We start from the raw sequence: 18826 nt of genomic DNA on the forward strand, positions 1-18826 counted from the left end.
ATTTCCTTAGGATTCTTCCACTGAATCTCAGTCTGGCATCTGCTTTACCGACGATCAACTTTATATGATCATTCCATTTTAAATCACTCCTTATGCGTACTCCCAGATAATTTATGGAATTAACTGCTTCCAGTTGCTGACCTGCTATTTTGTAGCTAAATGATAAAGGATCTATCTTTCTGTGTATTCGCAGCACGTTACACTTGTCTACATTGAGATTCAATTGCCATTCCCTGCACCATGTGTCAATTCGCTGCAGATCATCCTGCATTTCAGTACCATTTTCCATTGTTACAACCTCTCGATACACCACTGCATCAACTGCAAAAAGCCTCAGTAAACTTCCGATGTCATCCACAAGGTCATTTATGTATATTGTGAATAGCAATGGTCCTATGACACTCCCCTGCGGCACACCTGAAATCACTCTTACTTCGGAAGACTTCTCTCCATTGAGAATGACATGCTGCGTTCCGTTATATAGGAACTCTTCAATACAATCACACAATTGGTCTGATAGTCCACATGCTCTTACTTTGTTCATTAACCCACTGTGGGGAACTGTATCGAACGCCTTGCGGAAATCAAGAAACACGGCATCTACCTGTGAACCCGTGTCTATGGCCCTCTGAGTCTCGTGGACGAATAGCGCGAGCTGGGTTTCACACGACAGTCTTTTTCGAAACCCATGCTGATCCTACAGAGTAGATTTCTAGTCTCCAGAAAAGTCATTATACTCGAACATAATACGTGTTCCAAAATTCTACAACTGATCGACGTTAGAGATATAGGTCTACAGTTCTGCACATCTGTTCGACGTCCCTTCTTGAAAACGGGGATGACCTGTGCCCTTTTCCAATCCCTTGGAACGCTACGCTCTTCTAGAGACCTACGGTACACCGCTGCAAGAAGGGGGGCAAGTTCCTTCGCGTACTCTGTGTAAAATCGAACTGGTATCCCATCAGGTCCAGCGGCCTTTCCTCTGTTGAACGATTTTAATTGTTTCTCTATCCCTCTGTCGTCTATTTCGATATCTACCATTTTGTCATCTGTGCGACAATCTAGAGAAGGAACTACAGTGCAGTGTTCCTCTGTGAAACAGCTTTGGAAAAAGACATTTAGTATTTCGGCCTTTAGTCTGCCATCCTCTGTTTCAGTACCATTTTAGTCACAGAGTGTCTGGACATTTTGTTTCGATCCACCTACCGGTTTGACATAAGACCAAAATTTCTTAGGATTTTCTGCCAAGTCAGTACATAGAACTTTACTTTCGAATTCATTGAACGCCTCTCGCATAGCCCTCCTCACACTACATTTCGCTTCGCGTAATTTTTGTTTGTCTGCAAGGCTTTGGCTATGTTTATGTTTGCTGTGAAGTTCCCTTTGCTTCTGCAGCAGTTTTCTAACTCGGTTGTAGTACCACGGTGGCTGTTTTCCATCTCTTACGATCTTGCTTGGCACATACTCATCTAACGCATATTGTACGATGGTTTTGAACTTTGTCCACTGATCCTCAACACTATCTGTACTTGAGACAAAACTTTTGTGTTGAGCCGTCAGGTACTCAGTAATCTGCTTTTTGTCACTTCTACTAAACAGAAAAATCTTCCTACCTTTTTTAATATTTCTATTTACGGCTGAAATCATCGATGCAGTAACCGCTTTATGATCGCTGATTCCCTGTTCTGCGTTAACTGTTTCAAATAGTTCGGGTCTGTTTGTCACCAGAAGGTCTAATATATTGTTTCCACGAGTCGGTCGGTTCTCTGTTGAACTGCACAAGATAGTTTTCATATAAAGCACTTAAAAAAAAAATTTCACTGGATTCTTTGTCCCTGCCACCCGTTGTGAATGTTTGAGTCTCCCAGTCTATATCTGGCTAATTAAAATCTCCACCCAGAACTATAACATGATGGGGAAGTCTACTCGAAATATTTTCCAAATTATCCAATTGTTCATGAGGTCAACGTAAAATAAACACGCTCTACTACAAAAAAAAAAAAAAAATAATAATAATATAAAGAAGATAAAATCTGAAGATGACAACTAAAACTGTTGAAATCGGTTGTCTTGAATAAAAGTATGTTTTAGTATCTTGGTTTTTGAATGGTTTTTAACAATTAAAACAGATCGCTCTTCAGTGAGAAAATTTAATCAAGTAGCAAAGGGTAAACAGCGTTTACACCACGATCCTGCTGAACTGAAGACAGTTGTGCCGACCCAAAAATGTCTCACCGTGTGCTAACTGAAATGTCGAGCTGTTCCGAGTACTTCCGAGAAGGAAAGAGCAAAGTCGAGTGACAAACCTGGCGGGGCCTACAAGTGACCTGCAGACACTGCACGCACGAAGTTCGACATGCCGTGGCCGGCCCTGATACGAACAATCGAGCTTAGGGGTTCAAAGCATACAGTTGTGCTGCCATTCTTCCTGCGTCCTGAACCATAGAGGATGACGGGCTTTTGAGTCTCGGAGAAACAACGACCCACTCCTGGTGATGAAGATCGGCTTAGAATCTGAGTGCTGACAGAAACATCAAATTCTACATCTGCATCTACATTTATACTCCGCAAGCCACCCAACGGTGTGGGGCGGAGGGCAATTTACGTGCCACTGTCATTACCTCCCTTTCCTGTTCCACTCGCGTATGGTTCGCGGGAAGACCGACTGCCGGAAAGCCTCCGTGCGCTCTCGAATCTCTCTAATTTTACATTCGTGATCTCCTCGGGAGGCATAAGTAGTGGGAAGCAATATATTCGATACCTCATCCAGAAACGCACTCTCTCGAAACCTGGACAGCAAGCTACACCGCGATGCAGAGCGCCTCTCTTGAAGAGTCTGCCACTTGAGTTTGCTAAACATCTCCGTAACGCTATCACGCTTACCAAATAACCCTGTGACGAAACGCGCCGCTCTTCTTTGGATCTTCTCTACCTCCTCTGTCAATCCAATCTGGTACGGATTCCACACTGATGAGCAATACTCAAGTATAGGCCGAACGAGTGTTTTGTAAGCCACCTCCTTTGTTGATAGTCTACATTTTCTAAGGACCCTCCCAATGAATCTCAACCTGGCACCCGCCTTACCAACAATTAATTTTATATGATCATTCCACTTCAAATCGTTCCGTATGCATACTGCCAGATATTTTACAGAAGTAACCGTTACCAGTATTTGTTCCGCTATCATATAATCATACGATAAAGGATCCTTCTTTCTATGTATTCGCAATACATTACATATGTCTATGTTAAGGGTCAGTTGCCACTCCCTGCACCAAGTGCTTACCGCTGCAGATCTTCCTGCATTTCACTGCAATTTTCTAATGCTGCAACTTCTCTGTGTACTACAGCATCAACCGCGAAAAGCCGCATAGAACTTCCGACACTATCTACTAGGTCATTTATATATATTGTGAAAAGCAATGGTCCCATAACGCTCCCCTGTGGTACGCCAGAGGTTACTTTAACGTCTGTAGACGTCTCCCCATTGAGAAAAACATGCTGTGTTCTGTTTGCTAAAAACTCTTCAATCCAGCCACACAGCTGATCTGATATTCCGTAGGCTCTTACTTTGTTAATCAGACGACAGTGCAGAACTGTATCGAACGTCTTCCGGAAGTCAAGGAAAATGGCATCTACCTGGGAGCCATTATCTAATATTTTCTGGGTCTCATGAACAAATAAAGCGAGTTGGCTCTCACACGATCGCTGTTTCCGGAATCCATGTTGATTCCTACACAGTAGATTCTGGGTTTCCAGAAATGACATGATACGCGAGCAAAAACAGATCGATGTCAGAGATATAGGCCTATAGTTTTGCTTATCTGCTCGACGACCCTTCTTGAAGACTGGGACTACCCGTGCTCTTTTCCAATCATTTGGAACCCTCCGTTCCTCTAGAGACTTGCGGTACACGGCTGTTAGAAGGGGGGAATGTTCTTTCGCGTACTCTGTGTTGAATCAAATTGGTGTCCCGTCAGGTCCAGTGGACTTTCCTCTGTTGAGTGATTTCAGTTGCTTTTCTATTCCTTGGGCACTTATTTCGATGTCAGCCGTTTTTTCTTTCGTGCGAGGATTTAGAGAAGGAACTGGAGTGCAGTCTTCCTCTGTGAAACAGCTTTGGAAAAAGGTGTTTACTATTGCAGCTTTACGTATGTCATCCTCTGTTTCAATGCCATCATCATCCCAGAGTGTCTGGATATGCTGTTTCGATCCACTTACTGATTTAACGTAAGACCAGAACTTCCTAGCATTTTCTGTCAAGTCCGTACATAGAATTTTACTTTCGAATACACTGAACGCTTCATCCATAACCCTCCTTACGCTAACTTTGACATCTTTTAGCTTCTGTTTGTCTGAGAGGTTTTGGCTGCGTTTAAACTTGCAGTGAAGCTCTCTTTGCTTTCGCAGTAGTCTCCTAACTTTGTTGTTGAACCACCGTGGGTTTTTCCCGTCCCTCACAGTTTTACTCGGCACGTACCTGTCTAAAACGCATTTTACGATTGCCTTGAACTTTTTCGATAAATACTCAACATTGTCGGAACAGAAATTTTCGTTTTGATCTGTTAGGTAGTCTGAAATCTGCCTTCTATTACTCTTGCTAAATAGATAAACCTTCCTCCCTTTTTTTATATTCCTATTTACTTCCATATTCAGGGATGCTGAAACGACCTTATGATCACTGATTCCCTGTTCTGCGGTTACAGAGTCGAAATGTTCGGGTCTGTTTGCTATCAGTAGGTCCAAGATGTTATCTCCACGAGTCGGTTCTCTGTTTAATTCCAGGGTGGTCCACCCACCTGTGACGTTGGGGCTGCGGGACTCGGGCAACTACTCAGATGTGGGGAACTGGCGTGTGGCCAGCATCCGCCTTGTGAGGGACTTCAGCCGACGTACTGGAAACTGTTCGATCTGGCTAGGGCAGACGCGGCCTCGCGACCTCACAGCCACCTAAAGGTCATCCGCCATCGTCCTAGTCGATCTGTGGGGGAGGTAGGGGCGAGGCGACCGGCTCATTGCTTGCAAAAACGGACATCTAGCGCCAGCTACTGTGCGCAAGCGCACGACATGTGCACCAAGAGCAAGTACGGGGCTGCGCAGCCGGCAAGGCGTGGGCGGGCCGCCCTCGTTCGTCGCCGCTAGCGGCACGTGCGGCGTCGCTCGCTGGTGGGCTGCACGGCATCCCGGTAGCTGCCGCCCCCGGCCCAGGGCAACAGACGTCACAGGCGGATCGGGCAGTCAGTGCATTCCCCAGTCGGCTTGTTTTGCAGGCCCACGGCTGTGAGGACGGCAGGTGTACTGTCTAAGGCTGCTTGAATAAATACCTGTCAATACTGTCACTCATTGACTGTACGCGCTGACGTAAATATGCCTTCCCCCCTCACCATTTATCTTACCCATCCTGATGCGTAGTGGTCCAGAATAGGCTAGGTCGTTACGATAAGCTTATAGGGATTAACCCGTTAAATTATTTATTTTCTTCAGTATCCACTCTGCCTGCGCTAAGGACAGCACAGTTATTAAACAAGATAGCAAGAGAAGCAACAGCTTCTACTGAGAGGCACCCACATGCCTTGCTCATACTGTGGCATCAAGCAGTCAGACGTGCAAAATGAGTGGTCTGCCAAGCGAGTGGATTTATTCTTATTTATCGAGTAAAATCAATTACTGATTATGAGCTCTAGTACTCACAATTAAGCTGCAAATTATTCTCCTGTTCGAATATTACGCAACGGAAACGGATAAAGCACATTTGACTATTAGTAATTTACACAACTCTGATTGTTCACTACGCACTGGCAATGCCACATTTTCTTTCTTACCCAACGGCTTTGATCAACAAGTGGCCATCGCACTGAATATGAATGGCGCACACATTATAAATTCTGGATATCATGACTACACACTATTCGAAGAACAAGGCCACCAATCTTTTTCTTTTCACTATCTTCTTTTATTCCGATATATTCTATTATGATTCAAAGATAACATAAACACACCATTACATTTTCTACAACAATTACACATGAGAAAGTCCGCCCAGTGGGCATGGCTTTACATTGGTGAGTCTCTGTCTTATGGTCTCGTAACTATCTAACGCTACAGTGCACTTTCTGGATAGGATGGTGGATCTTTTTCTATATGTCACACTTCGACTCTCACACCCATCATCACGAAAATTTCCTCCAGACCGAGCGGTACAAAAAGGAACATGCATAACCCACTGCCTCTGAACCTATTTTGCTACTCTCCCATGCAAACCACACATAATTAAATTACGTGAAATAGATCACACTGGCAACATAGAATACGATCACAGAGAATAGTCACAACGTTAGAAACACTTCACTTTCAGCTTCCCCACTTCAATTAGTATTCATCCCAGTTTCACACGACTCTGCCCCACTCACTTTTCTTTCCTCCTACGAACTCTGGAGGATATATGCACGTCTTCCTGTGCAATGCAAGCCAAGTGGCGTTGCTGGATAGATAGCTGACTCACCTTGCTTCTCTCTCAGAGTATTAGAGTTTGAATCTAGCGTCACACGTAAACATAACACGCAAAGTAATATTAAGATCATATTCTTCACACACGGGAGTCCTCAACTGATACCTTGGACGAGTACTTCTCTTTATCCTTTGTCTCATTCACAGATTGAATACTCACACAGTACTCACCACGTGGAAGTGCTCGTCTCTAATTTCAATTCCTGCTCACGTCATCTCTTAACTATTTCCAACATATAGTACACAGGCCAATAATTCAGCTTAACTTTAGCACTCGGTAGTATTTCAACTTAGTACTAGCACTCGCAAGTATTTCAACTTATTGCTACACGTGGTTTCACTGTGACTGTTGGTCACTTCCGAAGATTACTACGATCCCCTTAATATTACCTGCCTGTCATTTAATTCTCCCCCCAAAAGTTCCTGATATAGAGAAATAATTATTCCAAACTACTCTTAAGTATTTCACATGCGTACCATGTCTCCACTCTTTTGTCTTTACGGAGCACACCTAAGACAGGTATTACCAACACAAGATCCAGCGCCAGAGTGCTGAAACATGACTGTTCTTCAGGTCATCTCGCACCTCCGCTGAGGTGGGGCAGCACCATGCTACCGTATTGGTCAGTCACATTTCAGGCGCTCAAAGCTCAGGTAAATTTCATCTTTTGGTTCCACCAAAGGTGACGAAAGGACTGTCTCAAAGATGATCATTTATTTCACATCCACTATCTGCGGTTAGCAGACGACCATACATTCATTCATTTCACAAATCTCACCAAATTGGATGTAGGGATATATTTTGTGGGAGTGCACATGTGATCAATTAAGTAAATAAATTCTCCTTCTTTCCTACACTGGTGTCCGTCTTCGGTGTATTAAGCGAAATTGAGTTATTATTAAAAAAATGTTCTGACAAGAATAACGCAGAATGTTGCACCTATTTTCAATGTCGGACTGTACCCTTTCACTACTTCACTGTAAAATACAAGAGTTCATACAAAAACACTATGGTTTGCTCAGTTTAATATAATATAGTATAATCCGAACTGTTAACGAGAAATTTCTCCGAGTACTTAACAGACCTACAAAATTTTAAATTGTCTTGTATTAAATAACTACACGCGCGTTAAAAAACCTATTTCCTGCGAAATGTGCTACGTCCGTCGCGCGTCCTCAGAGGTGAAAATATGCGCTTCAGGCTCTCCGAGTTTTCAAAAGTTAGTTCAAAGTAATCTCGAGTCCAAATGGATTCAAAACAGTTTAACGATCACGCTTTCATTTGATCAGTGCCTTGGTAGCAGATAGATTCGTTCTGACCTCAGCAAGAGAGATTCCAAAATGGTTCAAATGGCTCTAAGCACTATGGGACTTAACATCTGAGGTCATCAGTCCCTTAGACTTAGAACTACTTAAACCTAACCAAAGGACATCACACACATACATGCCCGAGGCAAGATTCGAACCTGCGACCGTAGCAGCAGCGCGGCTCCGGACTGAAGTGCCTAGAACCGCTCGGCCACAACGGCCGGCAGAGACATTCCCTATAATTCCGTACCCTCAACCGTTATTTGCGGTTTTCTATTTGATGGCACATCTGATACAATTGTTTCTGATGTCCAAAAAGGTGTACACCAACGCTATGTCATATCGTGTGTTGCTTGCACCAGACGACATTTTCTTACCTTCTATAAACTTAATTATTAGAATAACATCCGCCTCAATCAAAATATTGATTTTTGTTAGATGCTGAGGTTAGAGTAATTCAAGGAAAACGTACACTAATTTAAACTTTCCAGAGAATGTAATGAAAGGGAAATGCCTTTTGTAAAAGTTTACAAATCGATCTAAACCCAACACAGTAGTTTCGTATAAGAAGCCCAGATAAACAAAAGGATGTAAATGTTAATCTTATACTGTTAAAATTCGCAAAACTGTGATGTTAAATTTATTTATACAGACGTCAATTTGACAGTTGATAAGTGCATGACTAACCAGTGGCCTATAAGTAATCCAGTGGATCAATACAAAGAAAGATCGAACATAGGAACTATTTGGTGTGGTTGAAAATTTGTGTACCGTAGTAGGAGGAAGTACCGTGAGTAACATACTAAAAATGGGGGCTGAGGGCTGGGATGGGAGTCCATTTCACATTCAGTTTTGTACGTTTTCCTTGAATAATTTGAAAACCGCGGGCTCCAGCGAAAACGTGTCCCAGTTCAGACTGAAACTATATTAAATTTCCTGCAAAGACGATCCTATTGATATTTCCCCAGGCCCAATACACTTTGGCGCAGAGAGCGAAAGAATACTCTTACAATTTTGGGCGATGCGCATGCGCTATTGTTTAGATGGGTTTTACTGGACAATTTCTGGTAGTGTCCCGACTTGAAAGATCACGAGTTTCTGATACCGAATTGCTCGTCTCGATTTCCTCCACACCACTGTGGTACGTTGTAAACAATCATCGTTAACATTCAATATATCCGAGATCCATTGTGTCGCTGTCGCTGCAGTTTCACTGAGAAGAATGGTTGATGAAAAAACACAACTTTGCTGTCCATTATGTGTACCCCTAGCAGCTGAGAAGAGCGAACGTGCTGTGTGTTTCCTCCTGAGCACACTAGCCTTGTCTGCTCCCTATAAACCGATGCCAACGTGACGCCGTAGCGCGACAGCATTTTGGCGAATCAATACAGAAAACTAACATTGAATTCGCATTTCGAAACGACTTTGTTAGACCTAAAGCACCCGATGACGAGCACTTTTTAAAGGAAGAGGCCAAGATCTCAGCTCCCGACATCGTCGGAATCCACTTCTCGATCATAAGTAATACGGTCTACGTGAAACTTATTAACGGCGTTACATGCGACGAGATTCTTCGAGAGATGAAGCAAGGACGCTGACACGCAGAGGGAAACGTTGGACTGGGACAGCATGTTCTAACTTCCTTTCAAAATCAATGTGGTAGAAGTCGTGGCAGTGCTCGGCTCCTATGACACGGTTCAAGAGCAAATGGGAGAAAACTGGACCTGATTTAAGACGTATCCATTCCTCAACAGAGTATGAGAGTATGTCCAGCACACGTCGATAGGTGCAATCAACCTCCAGATAGGAGGCTGACTGGCCATATTTATGACGGACAGCCTTAGATGTGTTGCGGATGCGGAAAGGTCATCTACGTTCCGAGTACATTCAGCATCGGATCACTGATCTCATAGCTTCCTCCCAGTGACTTAAACAGTGGGGCTCATAACGCTTGTCCAGATACGACAGATCGACGTCGCTGTACTGGAACAACCCCCCCCCCCCCCCCCCCCCCCCCGTAGACCGACGCCTGGCCCATCCAATCAGCCTGCACAGCACACTGTACAATGCCATCGATACCAACGACACTGCAGGCACCACCGACAGCTTGATGGAAATCGATTCACTTATCATACCAACTGAAGCTTTTGTGCCAGCGAGGTCCTAGTCAATGCCATCGGCTGACACGGAATTCCTAGCACGAAAACAGTGTCACCAAACTGCCGAAAGAGACGTCGCAAACCCGTGTTGCAATAAGGTAACTCTCGTTCGCCAGAGGAAGGAGGACTGATCCCACAGGATGCCGACCACGAGGCTTACATCATTGTCACCGACTCCGCCCAAATAGATTGGATGGTGGGGCAGACTGCATTCATCCGGACCTCTTCCTATGAAGCACTACGACGTTACAGAACATGAAGAGACTTCCAGGACCGCATCTTGGGCCAAGGATGTAGAGACAGTTGCCTGATACAGGGTCTACTGAAGTGCCACCAAACCATCCAGTCTGGACAGCAGAGGGAGGACCGCGGTCGATGGTTTACGACATCACTAGCGACGTCCATTTGTCTCCATCATCACCAAGGTTAACCCAGCATAACTATCGCACTGCCAGGCGTACCGGTTACCCACAATGAATATTAAGATGGTTGGCTCCCCTGCCAAGTTCCAACTCCTGGGAGAAACAATACAACCCACAGGAGTCGAGTTCACATTCCTGTAAGAAGTATGAACAAACGCACTCTCGGTCTTTTTTGGTTGCACAACCTAGATGATGGCTGGTAGTCCCACGGACAACGGTGTGACAATTTTAGTTCGAGATTCTTATCAGAGCCACTGACATCATGTATGCCACCTCCACTCAAGGATTCGTGGTCACGGCACTCGATAGCTGATGCATTAATATGTGAATGTTGGCTTTCCCAGTGTATACTGCTGATGAAATCTTATCAGGCTTCCATCGGGGTAGCTGCTTCGAAAATTCGTGACGTTTTGATAATTGTCATTCTCATCATCTTCGCCAAAAGACTCATGGAAACGTCGTCGAAGTTGATGAGAATGATACTCATCGAAACGCCGCGGATTTTCGACGCAGCTTCTCGGATGGAGGCCCGAGAAGATTTCATCAGCTGATTCATTAATGTTTACATATTTTCAGGCACCACCGAACGAATGGCTGGGCCAGGTTCTACTCCTCAGACATCGCCATCCTTTTCCTAGGACGTTCGTACACAGCATCTTTGATAGAGATTTTAATTGCATCCTTCATCCCGAGGACCAAATCCCACACTATATGCCTTTTCTGAGACAGGGTATAGTAATACACCATCTTCACTTCCACAACACCTGGGGAAGGGTACACGGTAACAGCTCTGCACACACACACACATCTTACCAGTCATTTGGTGAGCCGAAGAGATTGCACATACTTACCACAAGGTCTTACAAGGTCAATAACTATCGCCCAGTTAGTGTCGAATGCCGATTACAAAATATTCACCTGGCTTTTGGAAGGGCACATTGTCGAAGAATCTCGCCCCAGAATAAGCAGTCACGGGGCGGGTGGGGGGGGGGGGGGGGGAGGGTGAGGCGTGGGTGAGGGGTCATGTCGACATACAAATGGCCTCTGTCGACTGCAGGAACTTAATAGCGAACGCCTCTGCGCGCTACCTGAAACCGGCAAACGTCTCAGTCGATTTCGAGGAGTTCTATAGATTGGTGAACTATAACTTGCTTCTACACGTGATGGACAATACGGGAAACGGACAGACAACGGTCCCAAAACCCGTTAACAGGGTTCTGCTTCTACTTACCCTTATGATGCTGCACTCGACCTGCTCTTTGGAGGCCCCAACTTCAAGCTTTCTGGCATTACCCTGAAAGACATCACCTTCTGATACAGGGTGTATGTGCTAGTTCGTTCCACTGATGAATTCCTCAGTGTACTAAATTGAATCGAGCCTTCGGGCAGGGTTCTATTAACAAATGAGCAGCACTGGACATAGTGTGCAGTCTCGGGCCGGGCGTTATCGCCCCCTACTGGCAGTTACTGAACTGAGATATTTGGGTATCATGTTTCCGAAGGATGTGCGTAGAGCAGCTGTGGCAAACGACTGACGATTAATACAATGGTACGCTTGATGGTGCGTCAGAACCTCCTCTGGGGCTTGAAACAGCTGCAATTTGTGGAATATTTGAACCTCGGTGTGGCATCAAAAGTAAGTCACGTGGCACAGATCCTCCCCTAACGGCGGTCATAAGTCAGACTTCAGGCAGCTTTCTGGTATTCCCTATTCACAGGACAAATATTTAAAATACGAATCTTAAGGTTTTGGCGGCGCAAAGACTGCTCCATTAACCTTCGGGTGTGCAGCCGCAAGAATTCTCCTTCTTCTTCTTCTAATGTTTCGGCCGTATAACATTCAGCCATCTTCAGAGTGAGCCGCAAGACAGCCGCTCCAGTGCTGGCTGCGTCCATTTATACTCGTGTACCGTGCAACTGCGCATGTGGCCACAGATGCAAATGCGCCAGAGACGTTGGTTGGCGGCAGATACTTGCACAATGCGCGAGTACATCTATGACTCCGCAGTCCATCTGTGTTGGCATGTCGATATATCATTGTGAGCTGCACTGTGACGGCACCTTTGTGAGTTTGTTACAGCAAGTGCCGGATTCCATGATTTATCAAGGTTGAAACCACTATCTCTATTAATTAAATTCGACGTCAAGCGAATTTCAATTGCCTCCTTAACTATAGAGTCCCAAAAAGATGATATAGTTAGACTACGAAGTCTTTCGCGACGGAGTCCTTGCATAAAAAGTTCTTGGTTTACAGCAAATAAACCGAGAACTTTTTATGCAGATGATGTAGTTGCCAAAATTTCGATGTTGTCATACAACATACTGTGACCAGTGTCAATACAGTGTTATGCCACTGCCGACTTGTTAGGTTCTAGAAGTCGTGTGTAGCTCCGGTGTTCTGAACATCTTTCTTGGACAGTACGCGTTGTTTGTCCAATGCAAGAAAGGCCACATTCACATGGAATTTTGTAAACTCCAGATATTCGGAGCAGCAAATCATCTCTGACGGAGCCCACGAGTGCAGCTGTCATGGGTGGAGGACGAAAAATCACTTTTACTTTGTGTCTGCTGAGAATCCGTCCTATTTTTGATGAGAGGCTACCCACATATGACAGGAAGGCCATCGATTTATAGGTTTCTCATCTTCTTCTGCTTTCTTTGTGGTCTCTTTCGGTTTCATTTTCAGTTACTTCTGTGTTTGCTGTGGGGAGTACCCATTGCCTTCAAACACTCTTTGTAAGTGGGAAAATTCATTTTGCAGACTGCCTTCGTCAGAAATAATCTGCGCTCTATGGGTCAAAGTTCGGAGACCACTCATCGTCTGGGCAGGATGGTGGCAGCTATTTGCACGTAAATACAAATCCATGTGTGTCGGCTTTCGATAAACTTCATGTCCCAAAGTGCCACCATCTCTGCACCGAACCAGAACATTCAAGAATGGAAGGCATCCCTCCTTTTCAATTTCCATTGTGAACTTTATTTGATCGTGGAGGGAGTTCAGATGTCTTAAGAAGTTTTGCAAGTTATCTTCACCATGGGGCCAAACTACAAAGGTATCATCAACATACCTCCAGAATACCGCAGATTCCAGCGCCTTCTCCTCGAAGTCTTCCATAAACAAATTGGCCACCAGAGGGGATAAGGGACTACCCATGGCCACCCCGTCCGTCTGTTCAGAAAACTCGTAGTTAAATAAAAAGTATGTAGAGGTCAGAACATGTCCGAATAAAGCTGAAATCTCTTTTACAAAACTTCTTTTAATAAGTTGTAGAGATTCTGCAATGGGAACCTTTGTGAATAAAGACACTCCGATGATTTCCTTAGTAAATTGAAATTATTGAAAATGAACCCTTCTGATATATTAGTTAGTTTCTATGTGGTGTCTTAAAAGAAAAAAGTATAAAATTGTTCAGTGACGGTCAGGAATACAGAAATAAAAGTCGCTAAGGAATGAAATAAATAGGAAGAGCAGGGAAGCTAAGACGAAATGACTGCATGAAAATTGTGAAGAAATCTAAAAAGAAATGATTTTCGGGAAGGATGGATTCAGCACACAGGAAAGTCAAAACAACCATCGGTGAAGTTAAAAGCTAGGGCGGTAACATTAAGAGCGTAACAGGAATTCCACTGTTAAATGCAGAGGAGAGAGCGAATAGGTGGAAAGAGTACATTGAAGGCCTCTGTGTTGGGGAAAGATTTGTCTGATGAGATAGAAGAAGAAACAGAAGTCGATTTAGAAAAAAAAAAAAATAGGGGATCCAGCATTAGAATCAGAATTTAAGAGAGCTTTGGGGGACTTAAGAGTAAATAAGGCAGAAGGGATGGATAACATTGCATTATACGTCATTTCTAAAATTATTGGGTGAATTGGAAACAAAACGACTATTCACGCCGGCCATTGTGGCCGAGCGTTTCTAGGCGCTTCAGTCTGGAACCGCACGACCGCTAAGGTTAGGTTAGTTAGGTTTAAGTAGTTCTAAGTTATAGGGGACTGATGACCTCAGACGTTAATTCCCATAGTGTTCAGAGCCATTTGAGCCATTTTTTCGAGAACTCACTTTGGTGTGTAGAATGTGTGGGTCTGGCGACATACCACCTGACTTTCGCAAAAAATGTTGTTGTTGTTGTTGTTGTGGTCTTCAGTCCTGAGACTGGTTTGATGCATCTCTCCATGGTACCCTATCCTGTGCAAGCTTCTGCATCTCCCAGTACTTACTGCAACCTACATCCCTCTGAATCTGCTTAGTGTATTCATCTCTTGGTCTCCCTCTACGATTCTCACGCTCCACGCTGCCCTCCAATGCTAAATTCGTACTCCCTTGATGCCTCAGAACATGTCCTACCAACCGGTCCCTTCTTTTTGTCAAGTTGTACCACAAACTCCTCCTCTCCCCAATTCTGTTCAATACTTCACCATTAGTTATGCGATCTACCCATCTAATCTTCAGCATTCGTCTGTAGCACCACGTTTCGAAAGCTTCTATTCTCTTCTTGTCCAAACTATATATCGTCCATGTTTCACTTCCATACATGGCTACACTCCATACAAATACTTTCAGAAACGACTTAATCCACTCAATTCCGAAGACTGCAAGAGGTGACAAGTCCCAGGATTATCGCAAAACCAGCTTAACAGCTCATGCATCCAAGATGCTGTCAAGAATAATATACAGAAGAACAAAAAAGAAAATACGGGATGTGTTAGATGACGATCAGTTTGGCTTTAGGAAAGATAAAGGCAGCAGAGAGGCAATTATGACGTTGTGGTTGATGACGGGGGCAAGACTAAAAAAAGATCAACATACATTCATAGGATTTGTCGACCTGGAAAACGCGTTCGACAGTGTAAAATTGTTGCAAGATGTTCGAAATTCTGAAAAAATAGGGGTAAGCTATAGGGAGAGAAGCTTAAAGTGCAAGATGCACAAGAACCAAGTGGGAATAATAAGGACTAAGTGCCAGGATTATAAACGGTGTAAGACAGGGATGTAGTCTTTAGCCCATACTGTTCGATCCGTAAATCGAAGAAGCATTGATGGAAATAAAAGAAAGTTTCAGGAGTGGGTTTAATATTCGAGGTAAAAAGGTATCAATGATACGATTCGCTGATGACATTGCTATCCTGATTTTAAGTGAAGAAAAACTATATGATCTGCTGAATGGAATGAACAATATAATGAGTAGAGAATAGGGATTGAGGTTACTCCGGAGAAAGACGAAAGTAATGAGAAGTAGTAGAAATGCGAACAGCGAGAAACTTAACATCAAGTCTGGTGGTCACGAAGTAGATGAAGTTAAGGAATTCTGCTACCTAGGCAGCAAAATAACCAGTGATGGACGGAGCAAGGAGGACATCAAAGGCAGACTAGCACTGGCAAAAGGGGCATTTCCGGCCATGAAAAGTCTACTAGTATCAAACATAGATCTTAATTTGAGGAACAAATTTCTAAGAACTTAAGTTGGAGCACAGCATTGTACGGTAGTGAAACATGGAGTATGGGAAAACCGGAACAAAAGAGAACTGAAGCATTTGAGATGTGGTGCTACAGAGGAATGTCGAAAATTAGGTGGACTGATAAGGCAAGGAATGAGGAGGTTCTACGCCGAATAGGAGAGGAAACCAATACGTGGAAAACACTGATACGAAGAAGGGGCAGAACGACAGGACATCTGTTAAGAAATCAGGGAATGACTTCCATGATACTAGAGTGAGCTCTAGAGGGCAAAAGCTGTAGAGGAAGACAGAGATTGGAATAAATCCAGCAAATAACCGAGGAGGTAGGTTGCAAGTGCTACCCTGAGATGAAAAAGTTGGCTCACGAGGTGAATTCGTGGCGGGCCGCATCAAACCAGTCAGAAGACTGATGACTCAAAAAGAAAGAAAGAAAGAAAGAAAGAAAGAAAAAAGAAATAAGAGGTTCTGATGCCTGTCTCTCACATAACGCATGTCGCGACACAGCTCTCCTATGTATCGACAGCCATTCTCGAATACAGCTATGTGATCTCGAATCTCCCCGCAATGCGGCCGCCGAGGGAAAAAGATTTTTACACCACCGTTCAGCGGGTGGTTCCGCGTAACGTGGTAGAAACAAAGAACCCAGCTGTTCATTGGCCACAAGTGTCGTAAACGATACACCACCACTTCGGCCCACCACTGTGCTCGCAAGCTGCTCTCAATTCACCAATAAAACAACATGAGCGGAAACACACTATTGGGTTCATAGAGTCCCCCTTTGCCCTGATTGTCGCTTCATGGATACCAATGCACATCGCCTCATATGTGTTTCGTCGTCCGATGTTAGCCGACTAACACAGATCTCTACGTCACACCTCCGTCCGGATGACTATTACTTTTCCCACGCAAAATCTCGTATACTTACATGAACGACAGTTGAGAAAGTGGAGCTTGATTACTTGTGATGCCTACAAAACACCACAGCACCGTAGAACACACAGCTAGTTATTTACGTAGTCTTTTCGTTAACCCCCCATTGTTTTGGTGCTGCAGGCTCCGTTTGACGTTCCACTCAGCAGCACATTTAAGTCACAAAGGCCTTATTGGCAAGCACTGAGGAAGATATTAGCAAAGCAGAATGAGTCTGTTGTAAATATTGTTGCATGGCATCATTGGCGATTTAGAAGAAAAATCCTGTTGCACCATTTCTAGAAGAAAGATTGTGTAAGCTGAAGTAGCGCAAGTATACACAAATGTTATTTATTAAGTTTGATAGGATTATCAATGTAATGTAATAATGGAGTGTAGTCGAATTAAGTCGGGTGATGCTGAAGCAATTAGATTAGGAGTTTTGCTATTTGGGGAGCAAAATAACTGATGATGGTCGAAGTAGAGAGGATATAAAACGTAGACTGGCAATGGCAAGGAAAGCATTTCTGAAGAAGAGAAATTTGTTAGCATCGAGTATAGATTTAAGTGTCAGGAAGACGTTTCTGAAAGTATTTGTATGGAGTGTAGCCATGTATGGAAGAGAAACATGGACGATAAATAGTTTGGACAAGAAGAGAATAGAAGCTTTCGAAATGTGATGCTACAGAAGAATGCTGAAGATTAGATGGGTGGATCACATAACTAATGAGGAGGTATTGAACAGGGTTGGGGAGAGGAGGAGTTTGTGGCACAGCTTGACTAGAAGAAGGGCTCGGTTGGTAGGACATGTTCTGACGCATCGAGGTATCACCAATTTAGTACTGGAGGGCAGCGTGGAGGGAGACCAAGAGATGAATACACTAAGCAGATTCAGAAAGATGTAGGCTACAGTAGGTACTGGGAGATGAAGAATCTTGCACAGGATAGAATAGCATGGAGAGCTGCATCAAACCAGTCTCAGGACTGAAGACAACAACAACAGCAACAGGATTATCGTTTTTAGACATTTAATAATTAGAAATTATGTAATTACCAAATTATAGTACCGTGGGACCTATTGCCTTGGAAACACGTTTGAGAGTAATTCGGGGTAACGCCTGAAGAGGGATGGTTCATTTTTTTACGATAGGGAAAATCTTGCGGTAACAAATGACGGAGGTAGAGTTTTAAAAACAAAAACGGGAGTAGCCTCATCGCCTAGTAATCAAAACGTAACGCTTAAATTTGCTCAGATTTCCTTAAATTTTGAATAAAAATCGTCGTTGACGGAGTACGAAGTCTCAAGACATAACAAATGACCCTTGTTCTGCCAAAAGCTTGGTCAAAGAGAGGAGCGGAGGTGGGAACAGTCGTTCAAGGTACTCTCTTCCCTTTGGGATGGGAAACTGCCCCTAAAGGCAGAAGAATCAGGAATGATCAACGGCAAGAGGATGCAGAAGGCAATAGTAACCTTTGCATTAAAGACGCATGATGTGTATCCACGGAACATGTGGCCTGTACTCGGTAAAGTGTCATGGATATGGAGGCGACAGTGATAAGGGAGGTGACCACGGGAAAAAGAATGACTAACCAGCGGTAGGATTACGTTATACGAGTTGGGGCGTGGAATGTGCAAAGTCTGAACTTGGTAAGCACGCTAGAATATGTGAAAAGGGCAAGGGTAAGGCACACTTTAAATATAGTGGGAGTAAGTGAAGTGGAACGGATAGAAGACAATGATTTCTGGTCAGACGAGCACAGGGTGGCCTCAAAAGCAGCAGAAAATGGTGTAATGGAAGTAGGATTAGTTGTGAATAGGAATTCAGGGCAGGTCTGAAGAGAACTCGAGAGAATCATTCATTTGAAAGCTGTCGCTGCATTCATTTCGAATCATGCTAGTTTCGCGAGGCTGTATAAAATCGGTATTTGCAATATGTTTTTCTTTCCAACTTCTGTGATCTCTTTATTCCTTAGTACTTTAGTATCCCACTTCTTTTTTCATTGATTCATCCCCACTTGCCTCTTAAATTTAAGCCTGCTCTTCATAAATGCTATATTGATGCGTG

This window comes from Schistocerca serialis, chromosome 2, assembly GCF_023864345.2.
Source record: "Schistocerca serialis cubense isolate TAMUIC-IGC-003099 chromosome 2, iqSchSeri2.2, whole genome shotgun sequence".
NCBI lineage: Eukaryota > Metazoa > Arthropoda > Insecta > Orthoptera > Acrididae > Schistocerca > Schistocerca serialis.